This window comes from Pinus tabuliformis, chromosome Q, assembly GCF_031772625.1.
Source record: "Pinus tabuliformis cultivar Carrire ecotype Pingquan chromosome Q, CPIR1, whole genome shotgun sequence".
In the NCBI taxonomy this organism is placed as follows: domain Eukaryota; kingdom Viridiplantae; phylum Streptophyta; class Pinopsida; order Pinales; family Pinaceae; genus Pinus; species Pinus tabuliformis.
The window spans coordinates 1,307,308,768-1,307,328,486 of NC_142296.1; the positions used below are offsets into that span (position 1 = coordinate 1,307,308,768).

The 19,719-nt window shown below is 33.5% G+C and overlaps 1 protein-coding gene and 1 non-coding gene across 2 annotated transcripts in view; one reads left to right on the forward strand and one right to left on the reverse strand.

Moving 5' to 3' along the window:
• The window catches only part of LOC149224632 (protein neprosin-like), a 147,254-nt gene that overhangs the window by 112,344 nt on the left and 15,191 nt on the right, over positions 1-19,719 (forward strand). The window lies entirely within an intron of this gene.
• Positions 18,249-18,353, reverse strand: LOC149224633 (U6 spliceosomal RNA). The gene has a single exon (XR_016249795.1). It is a non-coding gene; the product is annotated as a U6 spliceosomal RNA (small nuclear RNA).

The window sequence follows — 19,719 nt, forward strand, 5'->3', positions numbered from 1 at the left end:
TGATGTTGGAATATTGTGGTTATGATGTGATATTCAACAAAGGGAAATAATTCCTAAGACACATCACCACATGACAAGTGAAGCATATTGGGGTTTAAGTGAAGAACCTTCAAAATCTAGAGGTGGAATATCATGACACATTGAGCACAAAGGGAGAGAAGGTACAAAGCTGATATGTTGTCAAATTATGGGCTTTCAATATTATGCAGAAGATCATCACAAGCCTCCCAAAAGGAGCAATAAATCAACATGATACATGCAAGTGGTGTATCTTACAGAAGTATACAAAATCCACCTTAAATGATTAGGAGAGCAATGTGCACGTAGTCCTATTGATGGTTGAGAAGGTAATCATCAATTTTGGGGAATACTACCTAGTCAGGGTCACAAATTAGACCCTTTTCCATTTAGAATAGTGACTCCAATTAGTATTATCATACCAATTTCCCTTAAACAAAATGATATGAAGTGGGATGGATGGCGGTAATGTATACTAATCTATTATAACAATTGAAATAAAAAATAATATAAGTTATGATAAAACTCGGGTAAGCTGAAAAAAATATTTGCTAGAAAGATGTCATAATTAACATACCAATGTCGATCATTATGAAATTACGATAAAATTTGATTAAAGAAAATTAATTTAATTAAATGTTTAATTAAGTTAATTTTTTTATAAGATCACATATGATTGATATCCCATTGCTCACAATATAGCTAAAATTTCAATCAAGCATATTAGTAGTGATCATGAAAGATTGACTAACATTCATATATGTGAATATATCATAAACCAATTCCTTTGAAATCAAACACGCAAAAAAAAATAGGATAATAGTACCCGATAAACTGTAGATCTACTCATCGCAGAAATGTGAGTGGTCCAACATAATATTAAGAAAAAATTAAATAAAATAGTGCAATTTAAGTCCATTACAAAAATTTAGAACCCCTTCTCCATCATGAAGAAGGAATTTAGAGTGTTACTAGAAAGTATAAAAGTAAACTCATCTAAAAAATCCCTAACATAAATAAAAATATTAGAGTAATTAGGAAATAGTTTCAACAATTTTGAAATTCATGAAGATGATTATCCAACAATAACTTGCCATAATTTGAGAATATCTAACAAATTAGTAAGCTTCGGCGGATGGTCACGCTTGATCTTTATCATTCTAGTAAAAATAACAATATTCAATGATGGTATAATTTGCATAGTGACATTAGACAGGTATTAGAGGACTAGCCATTAGCTATTAGGTTTCACTAGAAACTTCCAGTGGTCCCCGAGAGTAACTTTGGATTGCTGATTAATCATACCCGCCATCTCCTTGATGTTCTCATGCCGTGTTTTACATAAAATCTTGGTCTCTAAAAGAATATATTAGTGCAGGTTAACAAAAATATTGGACCCTAACAATCTATCATTAAATGATTCAATCATTGAGTTGTCAATATTTTGGGCCTCGCTTACAACAACTTCGACCTACTTCATTCTCATTTCCCATTCTCTAAAAATTATGATTTTATGAGTTTCATTAATGTTTAGTAGATTAGTAGGTCTTCCTTGAACTTCACTTTCCTACTAAGTGACAAAATCAGTAATCTTGTCATTCATTTCTTCAAAATAACTCATCATATTAGACAATTGATCCATAAAGTGATCCATAACCTTACACTGATTCTGAATTCTGACATGCTTATTTCAAAAGTCTTTTTGTTGATGCCCAAGAAGAAAATGTAGTTATCGCACTCCCTTACTGAATTCTACCATTTGAGGATTGCATTCAATTGTTCTATCTTCTTCTACATTTCTTTGATTTGATCATCTCTTATATGAACCTCTCTATCATATTGCAGCTTTAGTGAGTCAAACTTCAGATGTAACTTTGTTAAAAAAAATAATTAATTATTCATTGATTTTTCGTCTCTCTACATCAAGTGTTTTCTCTAGTAAGACATGTTATGAAACCAGCTCACAAAAATATAGAAAAGATAGTTTAATGACTTAAAAATTAGCCTCTTCGAGGGGGAAACCTCTTTACATTCAACAAATGAACAATTCTTGGATGATACAAATGACAAGACCTCCTTGCTATATATAGGATTCTAAGAGGTCATAATATAATGAGAGATGACATAACAATAATAATGCAAGGGAAAAACAATAACAATAGTGGGCTTGTATGGGGCACAATAATAACAATGCGGGGATTACATGGGCACAAGAATATAATAGGGGGTTGCACTAATAACAATAAGGCATTAAACTAGTAGCATAGGGATGTAGCATTCCCCTCTCCTTTTAAAGTGTTTTCCTCAATGCTTGAGTAGTTTTGGATGCTTCTATATAAAATTCTCATCCTCCCATGTGGAATCCTCGGTGGGTAAGTTCTTCCACTTGATGAGATACTCTAAAATTGATGGATTTCATATATGTCCCGTTCTTGTTTCTACAACTACTTCCAATATTATTTTTCCTTCCTCATCAAGTTCCAACAATATTGTTTGAATTGGGAGCTTCTCACCTATAACCTTCTTTAAGCATGAAACATGGAAAAGTTGGTGCACTCAGGAAGATGTAGGAAGCTCCAATTTGTATGCCATAGTACCAATATTTTGTAACACCTTGTCAGGACAATAATACTTTGGTAATAATTTTTCATCCTTCTTTTATTTCTTCAGGGACATTTCTTTCTATGTTTGTAGATGTAGAAATTTACAGTAACCTACATCAAAAATTCTTTTGCTGTGATGTTCATATGGATTTTGCTTCATTCTATTCTGTGCCAAAGTGAGGTTATCCTTTAAGAGTTTGAGAACTTGTTGATGATCGATGTGATCCTCCACTTCTTTAACCTTAGAATTTTCTTTTAAAGATGATGTGACGGATGATGGATGATATCCATAAAGTGGCATAAAAGGGGTCATTTTTGTTTTTGTATGGAAGGAAGTATTATACCACCATTCAGTCGAAGGAAACTACTTGACCCATTGTGTTTGTTTATTAGATACAAAGAAACGAAAATATCCTTCCAAACATTTGTTCACTATCCTAGCTTTCCCATCAGATTCAAGATGATAAGATGACCTATGAGCTAACTAACTACCCAAATATTCCACCTTTTGTACTCCAAAGAAATAATTGGAGATTTTTTCATATAATTGTTTCTCCTACAATAGTTTAAGCACATTGTCAACATGTTGAACATGATCCTTCCAAGACTTGATGTTGATTAATATATTATCAAGAAATACTAACCAAAATTTTCTAAGTAAGGGTTTGAAAATGGAATTCATCAAACCTTGAAATGTACAAGGTGCATTGGTCAGGCCAAAATGCATGACCAAAAATTCATAATGACCCTCATGAGTTCTAATTGTTTTTTTGGAATGCATTCAATCTTCATTCTGATTTGAGGATATCCTGAATGAAGGTCCAACTTGGTGAAGTAAATTTCTCCATGTAATTCATCCAAGAGTTCAAAATTGATAGGAATAAGAAAATTTATCTTTAATAGTAAAGTTGTTGAGCTCCCTATAACCTAGACACACATGCCATGATCCATCCTTATTTGTACCAATACCACTGGAGTAGAGAAAGAAATTTGACTAGGCTTAATTGTACCAACATCTAGCATTTCAACAACCATACATTCATTTTCACTCCTTTGGACATATTAATATCTGTAAGGATCTGATGTTTGGGGGAACACTTCTTCGAATCAAATGAATAGCATGATGATGATCACAAATAGGTTGGAGACGTTGTGGAGTTTCAAATACCTTGGAATGATTGTCCAAAATGTTTTGGATATCTGGAGAAATAAATGATTTCGATGTGGGTACCTATAGTGAACATAATTGTGCAATTTCACCCTATTTTTCCTTCTTTATAAGCATTTTCATCTTGTTAGAGATGATGAACTTTCCCAGTTTCCCCATTATATACCTTAATTCAACCTCCTTTCCTTCCCAAAGATTGTAGCCGTTGAACTTCTAGTACAATATCTACGCCACCCATTGGAATGGAAAGAATTTGATTATTCAAGAGATATTCTCCCATGGATAGCTTGATATTATGGAACTTTCTAGAGAAATTTTTGATTCCTCCATTTGCAACCATTACTTGACAATCTGGTACTGGTTATAGGAAGAAATTAAGTTCCTTTCCTATATTACAATGAATAAAATTATGGGTACCACTCGAATCGATCAACATTTTTAACTTTTTCTTCATGATATGCCCTTCTATCTTGAGAGTTTGAGGTGAAGTAATTGAGGTTAATGCATTACACAATGTGGTTGGATTCATTTCCTCTTCCACTGGGATTGGTTCTTGGTGTATATAATATTCTTTTGATTTTTCTTGTTCATTTTCTCTCTCATCTTCCCCATCTATCTAAATTAATTTCTTCTCAAAACACTTAATAGCTTTAGTATATTTTCTATCACAATTGTAACAAAGCCCTTTTACTCTTTTTTCTTCCATTTGTTCTGGTCTAAACCTTGTAGATGGTGAAAGGCTAGGAGAAACAAAACTTACATCTTTACAGTTATGAGTGTTAGGCTTCCTTGTTGCCATAAATTTTCTTTCAATCTTTCGTGCCAACTTGTATGCCTTCTCCAATGAATCAAGTTCCCAAAGGCTGTAGAATTTTTCTACAAATCAACTAGCTCTGATACTGTATAGAAATTCCCACTCTAGATCAATAGATTATGCAATATACTAAAGAAAAATACAAGTTTTACTTCTACTACAAACTTTGTGGAAGCTTAATCGAATATGAGAAAGATCAATAGAACACATCTAATAGATGAAGAGAAAGCAATCACATGAACACAAGAGAATAATCCTGGGGAAAGCCTCAGCCTAAAACCCCAATCTTTGTAATATCATACAAGTGGAAAATATAGTCCAGATTACAAAAAGAATCAGCTCACAAGCTATCCTGCTCTCACTGCAATCCCTCTGCTGCTCATAGACAGTCAAAGGCTTCTCACAAACCTTTTCCTCTATCCTCCAATGCTCCTATTTCTTTGTGTAGTTTCTCTTGGGGTCCAGTGCTTCCACAAGTGTGAATTCCCACCTCACCCTTCTCACTTGGCATAGAAATAATTGCACAAACTTGAAGGAGATAAATCCTTCTCCATGGATGATTTTCCTTTATAGGAAAAATCCATCCAACTGATAGTACAATGTCCCTCCTCTAATCTCAACTGGGTCTTTCTCTGAACTGACATGCATGAGTTATTATGAGAGAATATTCAATTACTTGAAGTGCAATATTTACATGAAGGCAAGCATTAACTAACTAAACTCACAATTAATTCAACAAAATGTTTGTATTAATCTAACTGGACTTGACTTAGTTAACTGGTCCAACTAATTACAAGTCAAATTACAACTCATCCTTATCCCTTTGATTGATGAATTAATTCCTCAATCAATGGAGAAATTGTTGCATGTCGTCACGTAGACTTCATGTTTAATTTTTCACAACTAATTAACTCATGGTGAATTAATTAATTATTTTTTCAAATAGCTCGTAAGATCAAATTCGAATTTTACTTCTCAATTTTAGTCTAGGGATTGACTAAAATTGGAATCTATCCAAAACTACCAAAAATATCAATGCTATTTTTAGCACTTCGATTTTTCATTCCTTGTTGCTCAATTCGGCATGGGTACCTAAACTACTATTTATAGTAGTTTCTATTTTTAACATTCATTGGTTCCATTGTCGACACTCCCTCTCAACAAGAAAGGTTTCAAATCAAACCCGATCCTGAAAATTTGGAATGTTCTAAGTGCAACACTTCTACCAAGTGTGGTTGCTCCAGCAAGTCTAGAAACAAAAAAATAATTCCCAACTGACCTCTCTGTTGGTCTAGAAACATACTCTGATGTTGAAGCTCCATCTGTCGTTGACAAGTTCTCCCTCTCTGACCTCTAAGATGTTGCAGCACTCCATGCATCTCACACTGTTGCACACCTCTCTGTGCCATCCTGCACTAGTGCAACACTCTTGTGCCTCTCGCATTGTTGTAGCCTGCTAGCTCTTTGTTGTCTTGGGATTCCTGCACTGTAGCTCTCTCTACCACTCCATCTGAATTTTCCATTACCCAAGCAACTAGTCCTACTACTCCTCATCGAGGCTCCTGTAGCAACGTCAAATCAAAGAGGTTTGGTAGCTCAAGGATCCTTCCCCTATTTCAGCCTTCTTAGGACTCTCACTCAACATCATCCCACCTCCTTCTTGGAGATATGGATGCATGTGATTCCTCTACCCACTTGGCTTGAAATTTCCCCCTATTGGAGGTCTCTACATGAGTATATGTCTCTACTGAATCTCCTCTTGACTTCTCTAGTTGCGGCTGCTCCAAAACCTCCTGAAGTTTCTTCATCAATCATGGCTCCTCCATAATCGTCTGAGACTTCTTCTGGCGCTGCATGTTGAGAGGTAATGTAATCTCCCTCTCAACCACCAACTCTCCATCAGTCGCCTTTCTCCTTAAATCTTTGCATGCATCTTGAACCTCATGAGCATAAAGGTTCTTGACCCATGAACCAATCTACTTCACCTATCTAGTTACGATGTGTCAAAGGAAAACTTTTCCCTTACTGAAGACTACATCATAGCCTCTGTCATCCAACATCGCGATCAACACCAAATTTCTCTTTTGTCCTGGTACATACTTGACATCGGTAAAGGTAATATGACCTCCATGCTCCCTCTAAAAAATAATTGTTCCTACACCTAATACACTATAATTTTCATCATTATCCATCTCTATGAGTATGTAGAGATCATTCTCCTCCAACGTGCTGAATAAGCTCTTATAACCAGTCATGTGGAATGAAGCTCCACTATTAAGAAACCAACCACAACCCACCATGGATGAAACCATGTATGCAAACAATGTGAAATCCAATTCGAACTATGAGGCTATTACCTCAGCTTCTGATCCTTCCATGGATCCCTTCTTAGATGTCCTCAGTGGACAATTTGTAGAAAAATGACCTACCCCATGACAATGAAAGCATCAAACTTTTGATTTGTTAAACTTCTTTCCACCATGGGACGAAATGGATTTGGAATGAGAATCCTTCTCCTTCCCCTTCTTCACCTTACTCTCTATTTTCTTCATCCTCCTTGAATGAAGAACAATCTCTGGTGCTTCTTCTTACCTCCTCCTGCGTCAGATCCAACCAAAATTGTTCCCAATCTAGTTGTTTCTCTCTTCCATTTACTGAGTCTTGGTAGCTATGCCAGCTCTTAGGAAGACTGAGGAGTGCAAGGCTTACTATGTCATCATCGGTAGTCATGATCCCCACACTTCCAATCTCATCATTGCATGTGGTGACCTTGTTCAAGAACGTAGAGATCATGTCACACTTTTCACACATGATTTTCCAAAGCTTGTCTTTCAACGCCAGCTTCCTCTGATCATTGCTATTCTGATATAGGTCTTTCAATGTTTTCCACATCAAAAATGTTGTCTCCTTCACATGGAGCCTTGAGACTATGTGGTCCCAAACTCCCTGCAGAAAGATTCTCCTTGCTCTGGCCACACATTTCTTCCATTCCTCCAATTTTGTATCATTATCCACTTCGAGCTTGGGGACATCTTAATCAATGAAGTCCTTAAGGTGGGGTTTCCTACACCCATCAAACCTCTTGTGACTCCCGTTGCTATGCAATCGAGGCAACGAAGGGAGGGCTTCACCCCCCTCCTAACCCCCCAGTTAACTATGTGGGTTAGTCATGGAAATAATATAATACAACCCAATAGTTGAGTGGATTGACTATGAGGATACCTTCGCTCCAATAGCAACATACTCATTCATTAGATAAATTATAGAATTGGTTGCACAGAAGGGTTGGAGGATCCACTAGATGGATTTGAAGACCACATTCCTCAATGGAGTTATTGAGGAGGAGGTGTACATAGAGCAACCAAAAGGTTTTGAGACCATTCACAGAGAGCCACATGTGTGGAGACTTAATTAAGAATTTTATGGATTGAAGAAAGCACCCCATGCCTGGTACACCAAGTTTGATAAGAATCTCTCTCGATTAGGATTCACCAGAAGTGAAGTAGATGAAAAACTTTATCATTGTTGGCTTGATGGGCCCTGACCGAGGTTTAGCGTTAATTAGCCAAGAAAATCCCTACACTACTGGCCCTTTCAGCATGAATCCATGGAGCGTGTACTAAAGTCTCACCCAAAGCAGTATGGGGGAAAGCAGGGACAAAGTTTCTAGAACTTGAGATGGCATTGATGTCACTTTATATCTTAAGCCTTCCTTCGCATAGATCGATAAGCCTTTTAGGGCTTATCAATGTAGTTCCCTTAGGTTTCCTCTAGACCTTTGCGAAGGCCTATGACTATCTTTCGCGTACCCTAAGTAGGCGATCCAGACACTTACGTGTCTCTATAATTACTCTTACTACTGTGTTTACCCTAATTAGCTTAAGTAGTGGATAACTTCAACATGAATTATGATTATATTAGCGTAAAAAGATATTATGACTCAAATTTATATGATAAAATAAAACACATAGATTCACATATCAATGCAACATTAAATCATAAACCCAGTATTCAACATAACATAGTCACAGGTATTCATATCATAAGTAAAATAGCTCATACACAGGTAATTCCAGAATAATTCTCTTTATTGATGTTCAAATCTTTCTTACTGATTTTAACTATCCTATGCACACAGCTGCAGGGGTCCACGCACTCAGTTATAAGCTTCTACCTTTGGCCTATACGCACTCAGCTGTAAAGCCTCTTTCCTATGCTAATAATATTCTCACTTGGTCCTCACAGACCCATTACACCCATAAATTGCAAAAAATACCAAGAACTTCCTGAGACTCCTCTAAGACTCTCATTTCTATACATTCCCATGGTCCGCAGACCAGCGGTGGATCTCATAAAGCCTACACAAGTTACCTAAACTAAGGGTGGAAACCCATGATGACTCTTTATATCTTCGTGCTTCGCGACCAAAAAATGTGGAGAATTAACATTAGTTATACAAAACTTGGACATTTAGCCCCAAAATATGGGATTTGAACCCTAAAATTAACCGTAGGGGACCCATTCCCAAAATGAAACCATTTTTTGGCTTGGTGGAACCTGACCGAGGTTCGGCGTTAATTAGATAAGCCAATCCCTACAATACTAGCCCTTTCAGCATCAATCCGTGGAGTGCAAACTGAAGTCTCACGTGAAAGCAGTATGGGATGATCACAGGAACCAAGTTTCTGCACCCTAAGATGGCAGTGATGTTGCTTTATACCCTAAGCCTTCATTTACACAAATCAATAAGCATTTTATGGCTTATCTATATACTTCCCTCAGTTGTCCGCTAGACCTCCACAAAGGCGTATGATTGTATTTCGTGTACCATAAATAGGTGATCCAAACACTTACATGACTTTGTAATTTCTCTTCCTATTGTTTTTAGCCTGATTAGCTTGAGTAGTGGATAACTTCAACATGCATTATGATTATATTCACATAAAAAAATATTCTTACTTGCATTTATATGATAAATTAAAACACAGATTCGTGCATCAATACAACATTAAATCATAAACCCAGTATTCAACATAACATAATCACATGCATTCATCATAGAACTAAAATATCTCATACCCAGGTAATTCCAAAATAATTCTCTTTATTGATCTTCAGATCTCTCTTACATACTCTAAAGACCCTGCACACACAGCTGCAGGGGTCCACACACTCAACTGCAGACTTCTACCCTAGCCCTCTAAGCACTCAACTGCAGAGCATCTTTCCTATGATAAGACTCTTCACACTTAGCCCTCACATACCCATTATGTCAATAAATTTCCAAAATCTACCAAGAACTGCCTTAGACTCTTCTATGACTCTACTTTCTATACATTCCAATGGTCGCCAGACCAAGGGTGGATCTCATAAAGCCGACACAAGCTACGTAAACTAAGGGCGAGAACCCTTGATGAGTCTTTACATATTCATGCTCTGCAACCACAAAATGCAGGTGCTTTACATTATTTACACAAAACTTGGGCCTTTCGCCATAAAAAACTAGGCTTTTAACCCAAAAATTGACCCTAAGGGACTCGTTCCCAATAATCATATTATGTTTGAAGCTAAATTATTTATTTTTTTGTTATATTTAGATGATTTAATTTTAACTGATGATGATAAGTTGATGATATATTGCAAGGAGGACAGTACAAGAGAACCTAAATTGAAGTACGTGGGACTCATGCATGATTACTCAGTTTGGAACTATGGAAAGGATATGGGGAATTTTTGGTATCTCAAGGCAAGTGTGCTAATCAAATATTGAATAACATCTGCATGGATGCTAGAAATCCCATGGACAACCTTCTAGCAGTGAATTGGAGGAAAGAGGATGCCACTTCAGGTGAGGAAGTGGAAGCTACCATTTTTCAGTAGCTTCCAAGTTCAGTAATATATTTGGTGAACACATAACCAGGTATGTGCTATTCAATCTATCGACTTAGACAAGCTACAATCCGGCCAATAAAAATTTATTGGAAGGAAAGAAAGCATTTGTTGGAGTATCTCAGCGAACCCACCTAGTTTCGACTAAGGTACAGGCGGGCAAAGGGAGTGAAGCTTCAAGGCTTCACAAACGCATATTGGGCGAGGATTCCAGCATAATAAAAGAGAACATGAGGAAGATTTTTTAGTGTTGGTTCTGCAAAAATTTCTTGGTACAACACAAAGAAAATATTTTTGGTAGTCACCTTAGCTGAATTAGAGTACATGGCTTCCAGTCATGTAGCATGTGAGGCAACATAGATGATAAATATTCTTATTGGATTATTTGGTCAGATGATGGATCCTACCATGATCTATTGTGGTAATAAGAGTTTTATTAGACTCTCACTAGATCTTGTGTTTCATGATCGATTTAAGAATATTGATATCTGGTATCACCATCTATGAGATTATGTACAAAGACAGATTATGTTATTGAAATGCATTCCTATAGAGGAACAAGATGTAGGTATTTTGATAAGGGCCTTGTGAAGATAAAAAATTGACTTCCATAGAGGCAAGATCAGGGTATCTAATTATCCCTTTCTTTTTTAGAGGAAGTGTTGAAAATGCAACAATAAAATATCTTTTTGACTTTTTTTTTGTCAAACTATATTAAAATTAGAATTTTTATTTCAGTATAAATATTGCGGGTAGTTAACTAAGATGACATGGAACTTTTCACTTAGTTAAATAAATTAATTTGATTGGTCAATCTTGAGTTCAATTTAGTATGTGATTGCAAATTTGTAGTAATTTGTTTTAGTTAAATTGAGTTATGGTTAGTTAAGCCAGTTCGAACACGTAGAAGAACTAGTGTAACAACTAAGTGTGGAAGTGTAACTTCAACTGACTCAGTGATAAACCAGTTAATTAACCAATCGACCGAAAATAATTGATGCATGCAAAGGATTCGACTTACCTAGTTGAGATGGAGCTTGAAATGTAATCTATTATCATTAGTATACTACTCTGAGGTGTACAAGTGGTGCATGCAGTTAGAAGATGAACCTAGACATATGTCAAAATTCTAATTAATAAAATTCCTGACAAATAGGGACCTAAATAATCAAGGAAAAACACAACCCAATAGGACCTTGGAGGGCTTGAAAATTGGCCAAGTGTTGCTCGGAATCACTCAGTGAGGTAGAGGGATCGATTATATAGTTGCAGGTTGTGCTCATGCTTGAGAAAAAATGTATTTCATCTTTGTTCCTTCCTTAATGCGACACAAATATGAAGGGGTTTTGAGCAGTTTCTTTCCCCTAGGAAAATATTTGTGTATGTGTGATAAATCTTGATGCATGTTTATGATTTGTCTTCTTGATCGTGAATTGAATTCCACGAATGAGTAGAGTAGATTTCAATCTTATGTTTTTGTACACTACATGAGAATATTCATATATACACATTAATTTCTACAATAATTTTGTCCTTTGATTGTCAAATTGTTTGTGTGATCTATATTTTATTCTAAAAAGAATCCCATACCATCAATGCATGCATCTACTATAACCACATCAAATATTAGTGCGTACATACACAAACTAAAAAAAGTTCAACGTTGGTTGCATTCACAGATCACTATGTACAAGGTCAACTAATTAAACCATATTTTATACTAATTGGTAAATGTTGAATCATTAATTGGCCCTTATGGGTAGGCCCAAAATTGGAAACCATAATCTTGATATTAGTGTGGATAATTGGTCCTTACCTAACCATGATTTTTTCATTCATGGGGACTTATATCCTTAGAAATTGGAAGTGGGAGCATAATAGGCATATAAGAAATTATGTGTGATTCATTGAGCCCGCATCATTCCTTGTCATATAAATTGAAAATAAAATTAATATGAATATGAATGATCTTCTCTTTGTTTCATGAATAATATATTCTCCAATAAAAAAGGCCAACCGCATGGAGGTGCAAGATCATATGCCCCCACCTCCCCCTCACATCACTCCAAATTCCACAAAAACCAATATATCTACTATAAATTATTTTAACATGAAATAGTAATAATCAAGCACAAAAACTATGAAAAAAATATTTAAGTTAAATGAAAGATAACAAATCAACCGAAAACATATAAACGCATACGTTGTATGTTTCAAAATTTAGATATCAACAATATTATTCATAATCCACCACAAAATATGTATCATATACTTCATTATTGATGTTGAAAGGATTGTTCATATCAGCATCATCATCAATATCATAATTTTCAATCATATCATATCGTTGTCTCCTACATTTGGTTCAACTCGTTTAACTTCTTTATTTACCATTGATTGTTGATATTAGCTTCATCTAGAAGATTTCCTTGAACATATACTTCATGAAATTCTTTGATGTTTTCATATAACACATGAAGTAACTTCTCTTCTACATCATATTATTCCTCAATAAAGTATTTTCCACTACATTATACTTTATCAACCTTCCTCTTGTATCATATCAAACAATGTATGACCAACTCCATCTACCCATAACTTATGAGTAAAATACCTATTCAAATTAGTTTGGAAGAACATGGGAATATCATCTTTCCTCGATATTCCTTTTATTAACCATGGTAAATCCATTATCATACTCAATGATAGTTCTCTCAAGACCATGTTCACTATTTTGTATCATGTACCATTTGATATCCAAAAGAGCTATTTTGAACAATTTAAAGTTACACTCAAGTAAATCTTTCAAATACATATATTATTGATTTTAAAAGACTTCTAGATGTCTATGATTGCTATAGGAAACATTAATAATCTAAAATACTATATTTATCCCATTATCATATGTTTTCATCTTTCTATCCATTTTTTTATGCAAAATTTGTGGCTATTGCACCACTTAACATCATAGTGTTTCAACTGCAATATATGAGGCACCTACTAAATAATATTTGTGGATATGATTTCCTATTTATCTGTTAAATTAATTTCCAAATCTATTTCCCTCTCTATAAGATTGGAATCTCTTTCACATTCATCTTCTTTGACCAATGTAGCCACACCATGAGCTTAGGTACTAACCCTTTGCTTAGACTGAAACATGCCTTGACTGGGCTTTTTCTTACCAAAACCAACCTTACCTATATATACATATATAGACACTAGATCTTCAGGAAATGGATTTCGTTTAGGAATGTGAATCTATTCCTCTATATGCTTCTCTATTAATAACCTGACCCTCGCCTTGCTTAAGCATACATCCCTAGTAGTAAGCATAGACCCGTGGATTGGTAACCATACTAGATCCGAGGTAGGTAGGTAGGCGAGTAGGTAGAATTATTAATGAAGCTTCCCTTGCTTAAGTAAACATCCCTAGTAGGAGTTAGTAGTAGTGGTTAGTAGGTAGTCTCCATGGTAAGTTACCATCATTATATTTTTTACACCATTCAACCCATACCTTCATACAATGAATACTGTTTCCAATGTATAATTGTATTGCATCTCACTCTCATCCAACTATATTAAAATAAGACAGTAACCGTATAATTTGTATACATTCATAATAATGGGGGCATTTAGAAAGACTAAAAGTTAAATAAGTATAGTGTACATATAAAAAAATTCAAATGTGTTATAAATCTCCACCATCTGCTTATATGTCACTTTCGTCATTCTAACCTTCCCGAATAGGTGATCACCTTCAAATGTGATGACAGAGTTGGCATCCCAAATGAAATAGACATTAATACTTGTAGTGAATCTAGGTATATATTGAGTAATATAAACCATGGTTTGATATAGCATATATCCCTTTACCATAAAACCCTTAGGACATGTTCTTTATCTAACCAAAGAATTATATGATTTTAAATGCATCTCAACCATCCACATTGACCGTGTCTATATAGCTCTAAACCTTTTAAACTCCTTAACGAGGTGTATGAGGTAGTGTTCTGGTGCATCAAATATATTTGGAGGTAGATACTTTTTCATTCCAAAAATTACACAAGTAATTTGTGTCCTCCAATACCTTATTCTTCTTTATCAATTTATTTATATGAAAACCATCTATAATTGATGCAATAAAATGAAAAGTTTTAATAAAAAAGGTATATGCAAGTAAATTACTAGTAAAAAACATGCATCCAAATCTAAATTTCATCACAAATTGGAAAAATTACACTTTGAAAATAAATCACCACTTACCTCATATATTTACTAAGTTTGCATATAAATCATTTTACATTGTAGTTAAAGATGTCGCACATAGATAGATGTAGAACATATTTCAACAAAAGAAATTAATCATTATTTATTCCTAAATTAGTAGAAAAAAAAACTAAAAATATATTTGACCACAATAAAAATGCATACACCAAAATAGTTACCTTTATCAAGGTGTGTCAATCATGAGCTTTCACCCCACCTAATTCACCTTTATTTGTTAGGATATTCTTTATGTTTGAATAAAATATAGGGGGAAGTTTAATATTTTCAATGACCACATTTACATCCTTTATTTGTTTCTCCATCAACAACCATAGAAGGGTGCTTATATTTTGGTCTTGATCACTATTTGAATAACAATTTTCATTGCATGATTCGCCTACTTAATTTCATTACAAATCTTGACAAAAAAAAATTTCACCTCAAACATCTAAGGTTCAATATAATTATTCTATTAAATTCTTCATCACATGCATTATATCAAACAAATGAACAATTTCTAGGCTATAATAGTAAGGGAGCCTAGTGAATTGTACAGGGTAAGTTTTCTTTCCTTGTGGAAGTTCCTCATTGTTAATTCCTTCATGACGATCTTCAAGGTGAAGCATAATTGAAGATATTGCAATCATTCTTGTCAATTAATACAATGAACAAAATACAATAAAAAAATAAAACATTCCAAACATTTCATGTATGAGACATAGATGAATTCTCAATCCATATATTGATGACTAATTCTACTAAATAGCAATTTCCATAGATGAGGTTTCATTCTCCATGGTTTTAATATAGTCTCTTCTTTCCCATTGAAAATATAGTTTTTGGTACTTCTATATCTATGGTTATTATAGTGGAAGTTTCTATACTCATCAAATACATCCTTTACTAAACTTCTAGGATGATAATATTTCATCTTAGGACCACAAATTACACATGCAATTTTACCATTTGTTTTAATACCTATAAGAGATGGATTAATTTGTATACCAATTATTTGAAGTATGTACAATGAAGGGATTGTTGAAAAAAAATTCATGTCATGAAATTCATAAAATTAAATAGTATTAAAGTGTAGTGTAACACTATAACACTCCATATAAATGTGTTAATCTCTGGCCATCATGAATTTTCCATACAAGAATTGCATGGAATTGAAATTCCCTTTTCACACCTACTAGTCTAGAGATATCATGCATACATATGCCATTCTATAACACTATTAACTCTTTTATTAGAGGATTTATATATAGATTCATATTTTTGACTTGATACTTACCTAAGTGATTGGTAATTTAGTACATAATTACTACATATATGGGTAAATAAAAAAATATCAAACATCAAATACATTTATGAAAAAAGAAAAATGAGATGTCATATTGTTGAAAGAAATTATTTTAAGCAAATACGTGGAACAACCATTTCAAACATTATGTGCTCCCTCTATATTGACATATGTGAAGGAATGTTATTGTTGATAACAAAAACATGCCACAATGAGTAAGTATATATGATCTCTACAAATGGATTGACACCATTAGCTTCGAGTGACAACCTATTCTTTTGAGGTTCACCTTTAAAATGTGGTCCTATTTCCTTTATATTATTAAAAAAATATGCATCTATAGACATTCAAAGAATTCCATGTTTACCTTTTTTTTCATTCCATGGTAATCCATACACTGTGCCATGCTTTTAGTCCTCAATAATCATTGCAAAGGTGGAATTATGAGAATGTAAGAAGAACCTTGTGAGGGACAATTTTTGTTTATTAATTTTTTCAATATCTACCAGTTTGACATTTCAAAAATTCTTATTTGAAAACTTTTTCTCCATAATAAATAATCTAATCATGAGAACATCCATGAATATCTTAATACTAGATTCTAATATATTTCATCATCGCATGTAAATATCACTATGTGTGAGTTAAAACATTTGATGATGGTAACAAAAATTCACCTAAAAATTTACAACATAATTAAAAAATATGTACTACTTAACGTAAAGAAAATTAATAATACACATTGTATTGAAATTTTACAGATCATCATCTTGTACAAAATGTTACAAAATATACGACATGACTTACAAGTTGCATGACACAAGTTTCTACAAAACCATTCATATGATTTAAGTTCACCAACAACAAGATAGTACAGAGAAGACATACTTTATAGCCTTCATAAAGAGGTTGTGTTTCCTTTCGAAGTATAAATATAAAAAAAATCCTTTAGTTGGTCGTCATGATCATCAATTCCAACATTATTATATTTCTTACATATCAATATATTTGTCCCCTTTTTTTCAACCATGTAATTAGCATCATCATCTTCTTACATAGGATAATTAACTTAATCTTCAATAGTCTCTCCATGTTCTTGAACAGGTGGTTGTAGAATGGCCATGTCATCTTAATCCATGGTGAGTGCCCTCAAGCACTATTTCTTTATAATTATAAATAGTCTAGCAATATTAGTGTACATAAATAATTTAAAACAGTGAAAAAGTTTAAAAATATGACATAGGAAAACAAAGGTAACAAACACGATGAAAAAAACAACTTAGTTAAGAGTTAGAAAGAATAAAAATGGTCAACGATGAAGCTTATGCAGTTTATCAATATGTTTTTGAATTTGTTTAAGAAATATAGGAAAAATGTTAGGTTCCTTGACATGTAAAAACAGAGACATTTTGTGAGATATATACTCAAAACTAGGAAAAACAACGTATTTTTATTTCTCCTTCATAGATGTGTGATATTTTTTCTTGATTTCATTGATAGGCCACAAGTTTGGTGTGAATGGAAAATTTTCCAAGACCAAGTAATTGGAGACCACGATTTAATTCATAAGGGGTTAAAATATAAGGAATTAGGGGGTAACCCATTAGTGTTTATGAAGTTATTTCTCATCCACTCATTCGGTGTACTTAGGAGTTAGTATTTTAGATGGATCAATTATCTTAGCTAAAAGTAAGAAATAAAAACAAAAAATAAATGACGAGGTTTTTGCAATTTATCAAGATGTTTACAAAATATGTTGGAAAATTGTAGGATTTTTTTTCTTTTCTTGACATCTATAAATCGAGACACTTTGTGAGATATATAGTGGAAACTAGTAAAAATAACATAATGTTTTTCTTCCTTTATCATTATGTCATATCCTTCCTTTATTTCACTTGGTGATCATCTAGGATATTAATTCAATGGAAACTTTCCCTCTAATCCCTATCCATTAAGACAAACATAACCTATAAACCAGTAACTATCCTTAACCCTTTATTATGGCATAATCTATAACCTCTTAGATCATATCCCCCTAACCCTCAACATGTTAACCCCATTCCCCTTAATTAAGCCCTTAAACCCCTAACCCCTAGCCCCTTAACCCTTAATTGTTAAAGGATTCATCCCTAAAATACTAACCAATAATCCCTTACTCCCTAAGACCCTAAAATGTTATCTCCTAACCCCTTGGAAAATTTCTCAATTTATGTGTGTCATCCTTGCACATGGGCGCCATGCTAATCTTCTATGTATCATTTGAATTTTACCAGATGTCCTCGAAGAAACTCGCTAACCCCTTATCCATCAAATAGTACATTAATCTCTAATGCTAAAGAAATCGAACCACAAAACCATAACCCCTACTCCCTAAAAACCCATTAATATCTAATCTTCGTAAGCCCTAAACCCCCTAAACCTAACTTAAATTCTAACCCCTTAACCTATTTACCACTAACCCTAAATTATAATTTGATGTTGAATTTTTTGTAATGTTAATATTTTTATATTTTTAAAGATGTACTTTTATGATACATTATAAGTAATTTGTTTTATTGAAATTTTATCAAATTTAATATTCATTAACAAAAACTTATAAATTTTAATTATAAAGACAAAATTTTAAAAATCTCAAATCACTTATACACAGATATGGAAAAAATGAATATATATATATATATATATATATATATATATATATATAGAGAGAGAGAGAGAGAGAGAGAGATCATTAAGTATAAACCATTGACCCTTAACCATTTACTCCCTATCCCATTAGATTCTATCCCCCTATTCGTTAACATGTTAAGCCTAGTCCTCTTAATTAATCCCTTAAGCCCCTAACCCTAAACCCTCACTCAATAACCCCTTCCCCTTAATCCCCTAAATTATTATTTACTCTAAGGTTATATAACCCCTTAATCACAAACTCTAAACCCTTTAAACTATAAGCCCCTCGATTTACAAATAAAAATATATAATATAAAGACATGCAATGAATAATTTAGAAAGGGATGATATTCATGCCCATGTTCACAGTGTTAAAATTATCTACAATGTTGTCTACCTATTTTATCAAAAGTAATCTCCTATTGTAGTCTTATATTTATTAAAAGGGAAATAACATTTTCAATCACCCATTTCTAATTAATCTTTCAAAATTGTTTTTCTTTTAAAACCAAACATAGTTCAACTATTGGCAATCCAATTAATAAATTATTTATGAATAGAAAATAAGAGTTATATATCATTTTTTGTCTAATTTCTAATGCACACAAATTATGGATAGACATTAAATAATAGTCAACAAAACTTATCTTGTTAAACATCAGTTTTTACAATGTTATGGCCAACATGATTAAACATCAAAAATCTGATGAATGTCAAATATACATCGGGTTTTCGGTGTAGTAAAAGATGGTTAGAAATTTGAAAAATTACATTAAATATCCAACAAATTTCTACATTTCATAATATATCTAATTGTATTTACGACTTTTCAAGAAAATACAAAAAACCAAACAAAAGGAAATCAACCAATATCACCAATTTTATCAGTATTGTTTGAGTACAACAATGGATTTTCTGCCCATTTATAGTAGCGTTGGGTCTTACAATGGATTTTTTTGAGGAAGACACCATGAAGGAAATTACA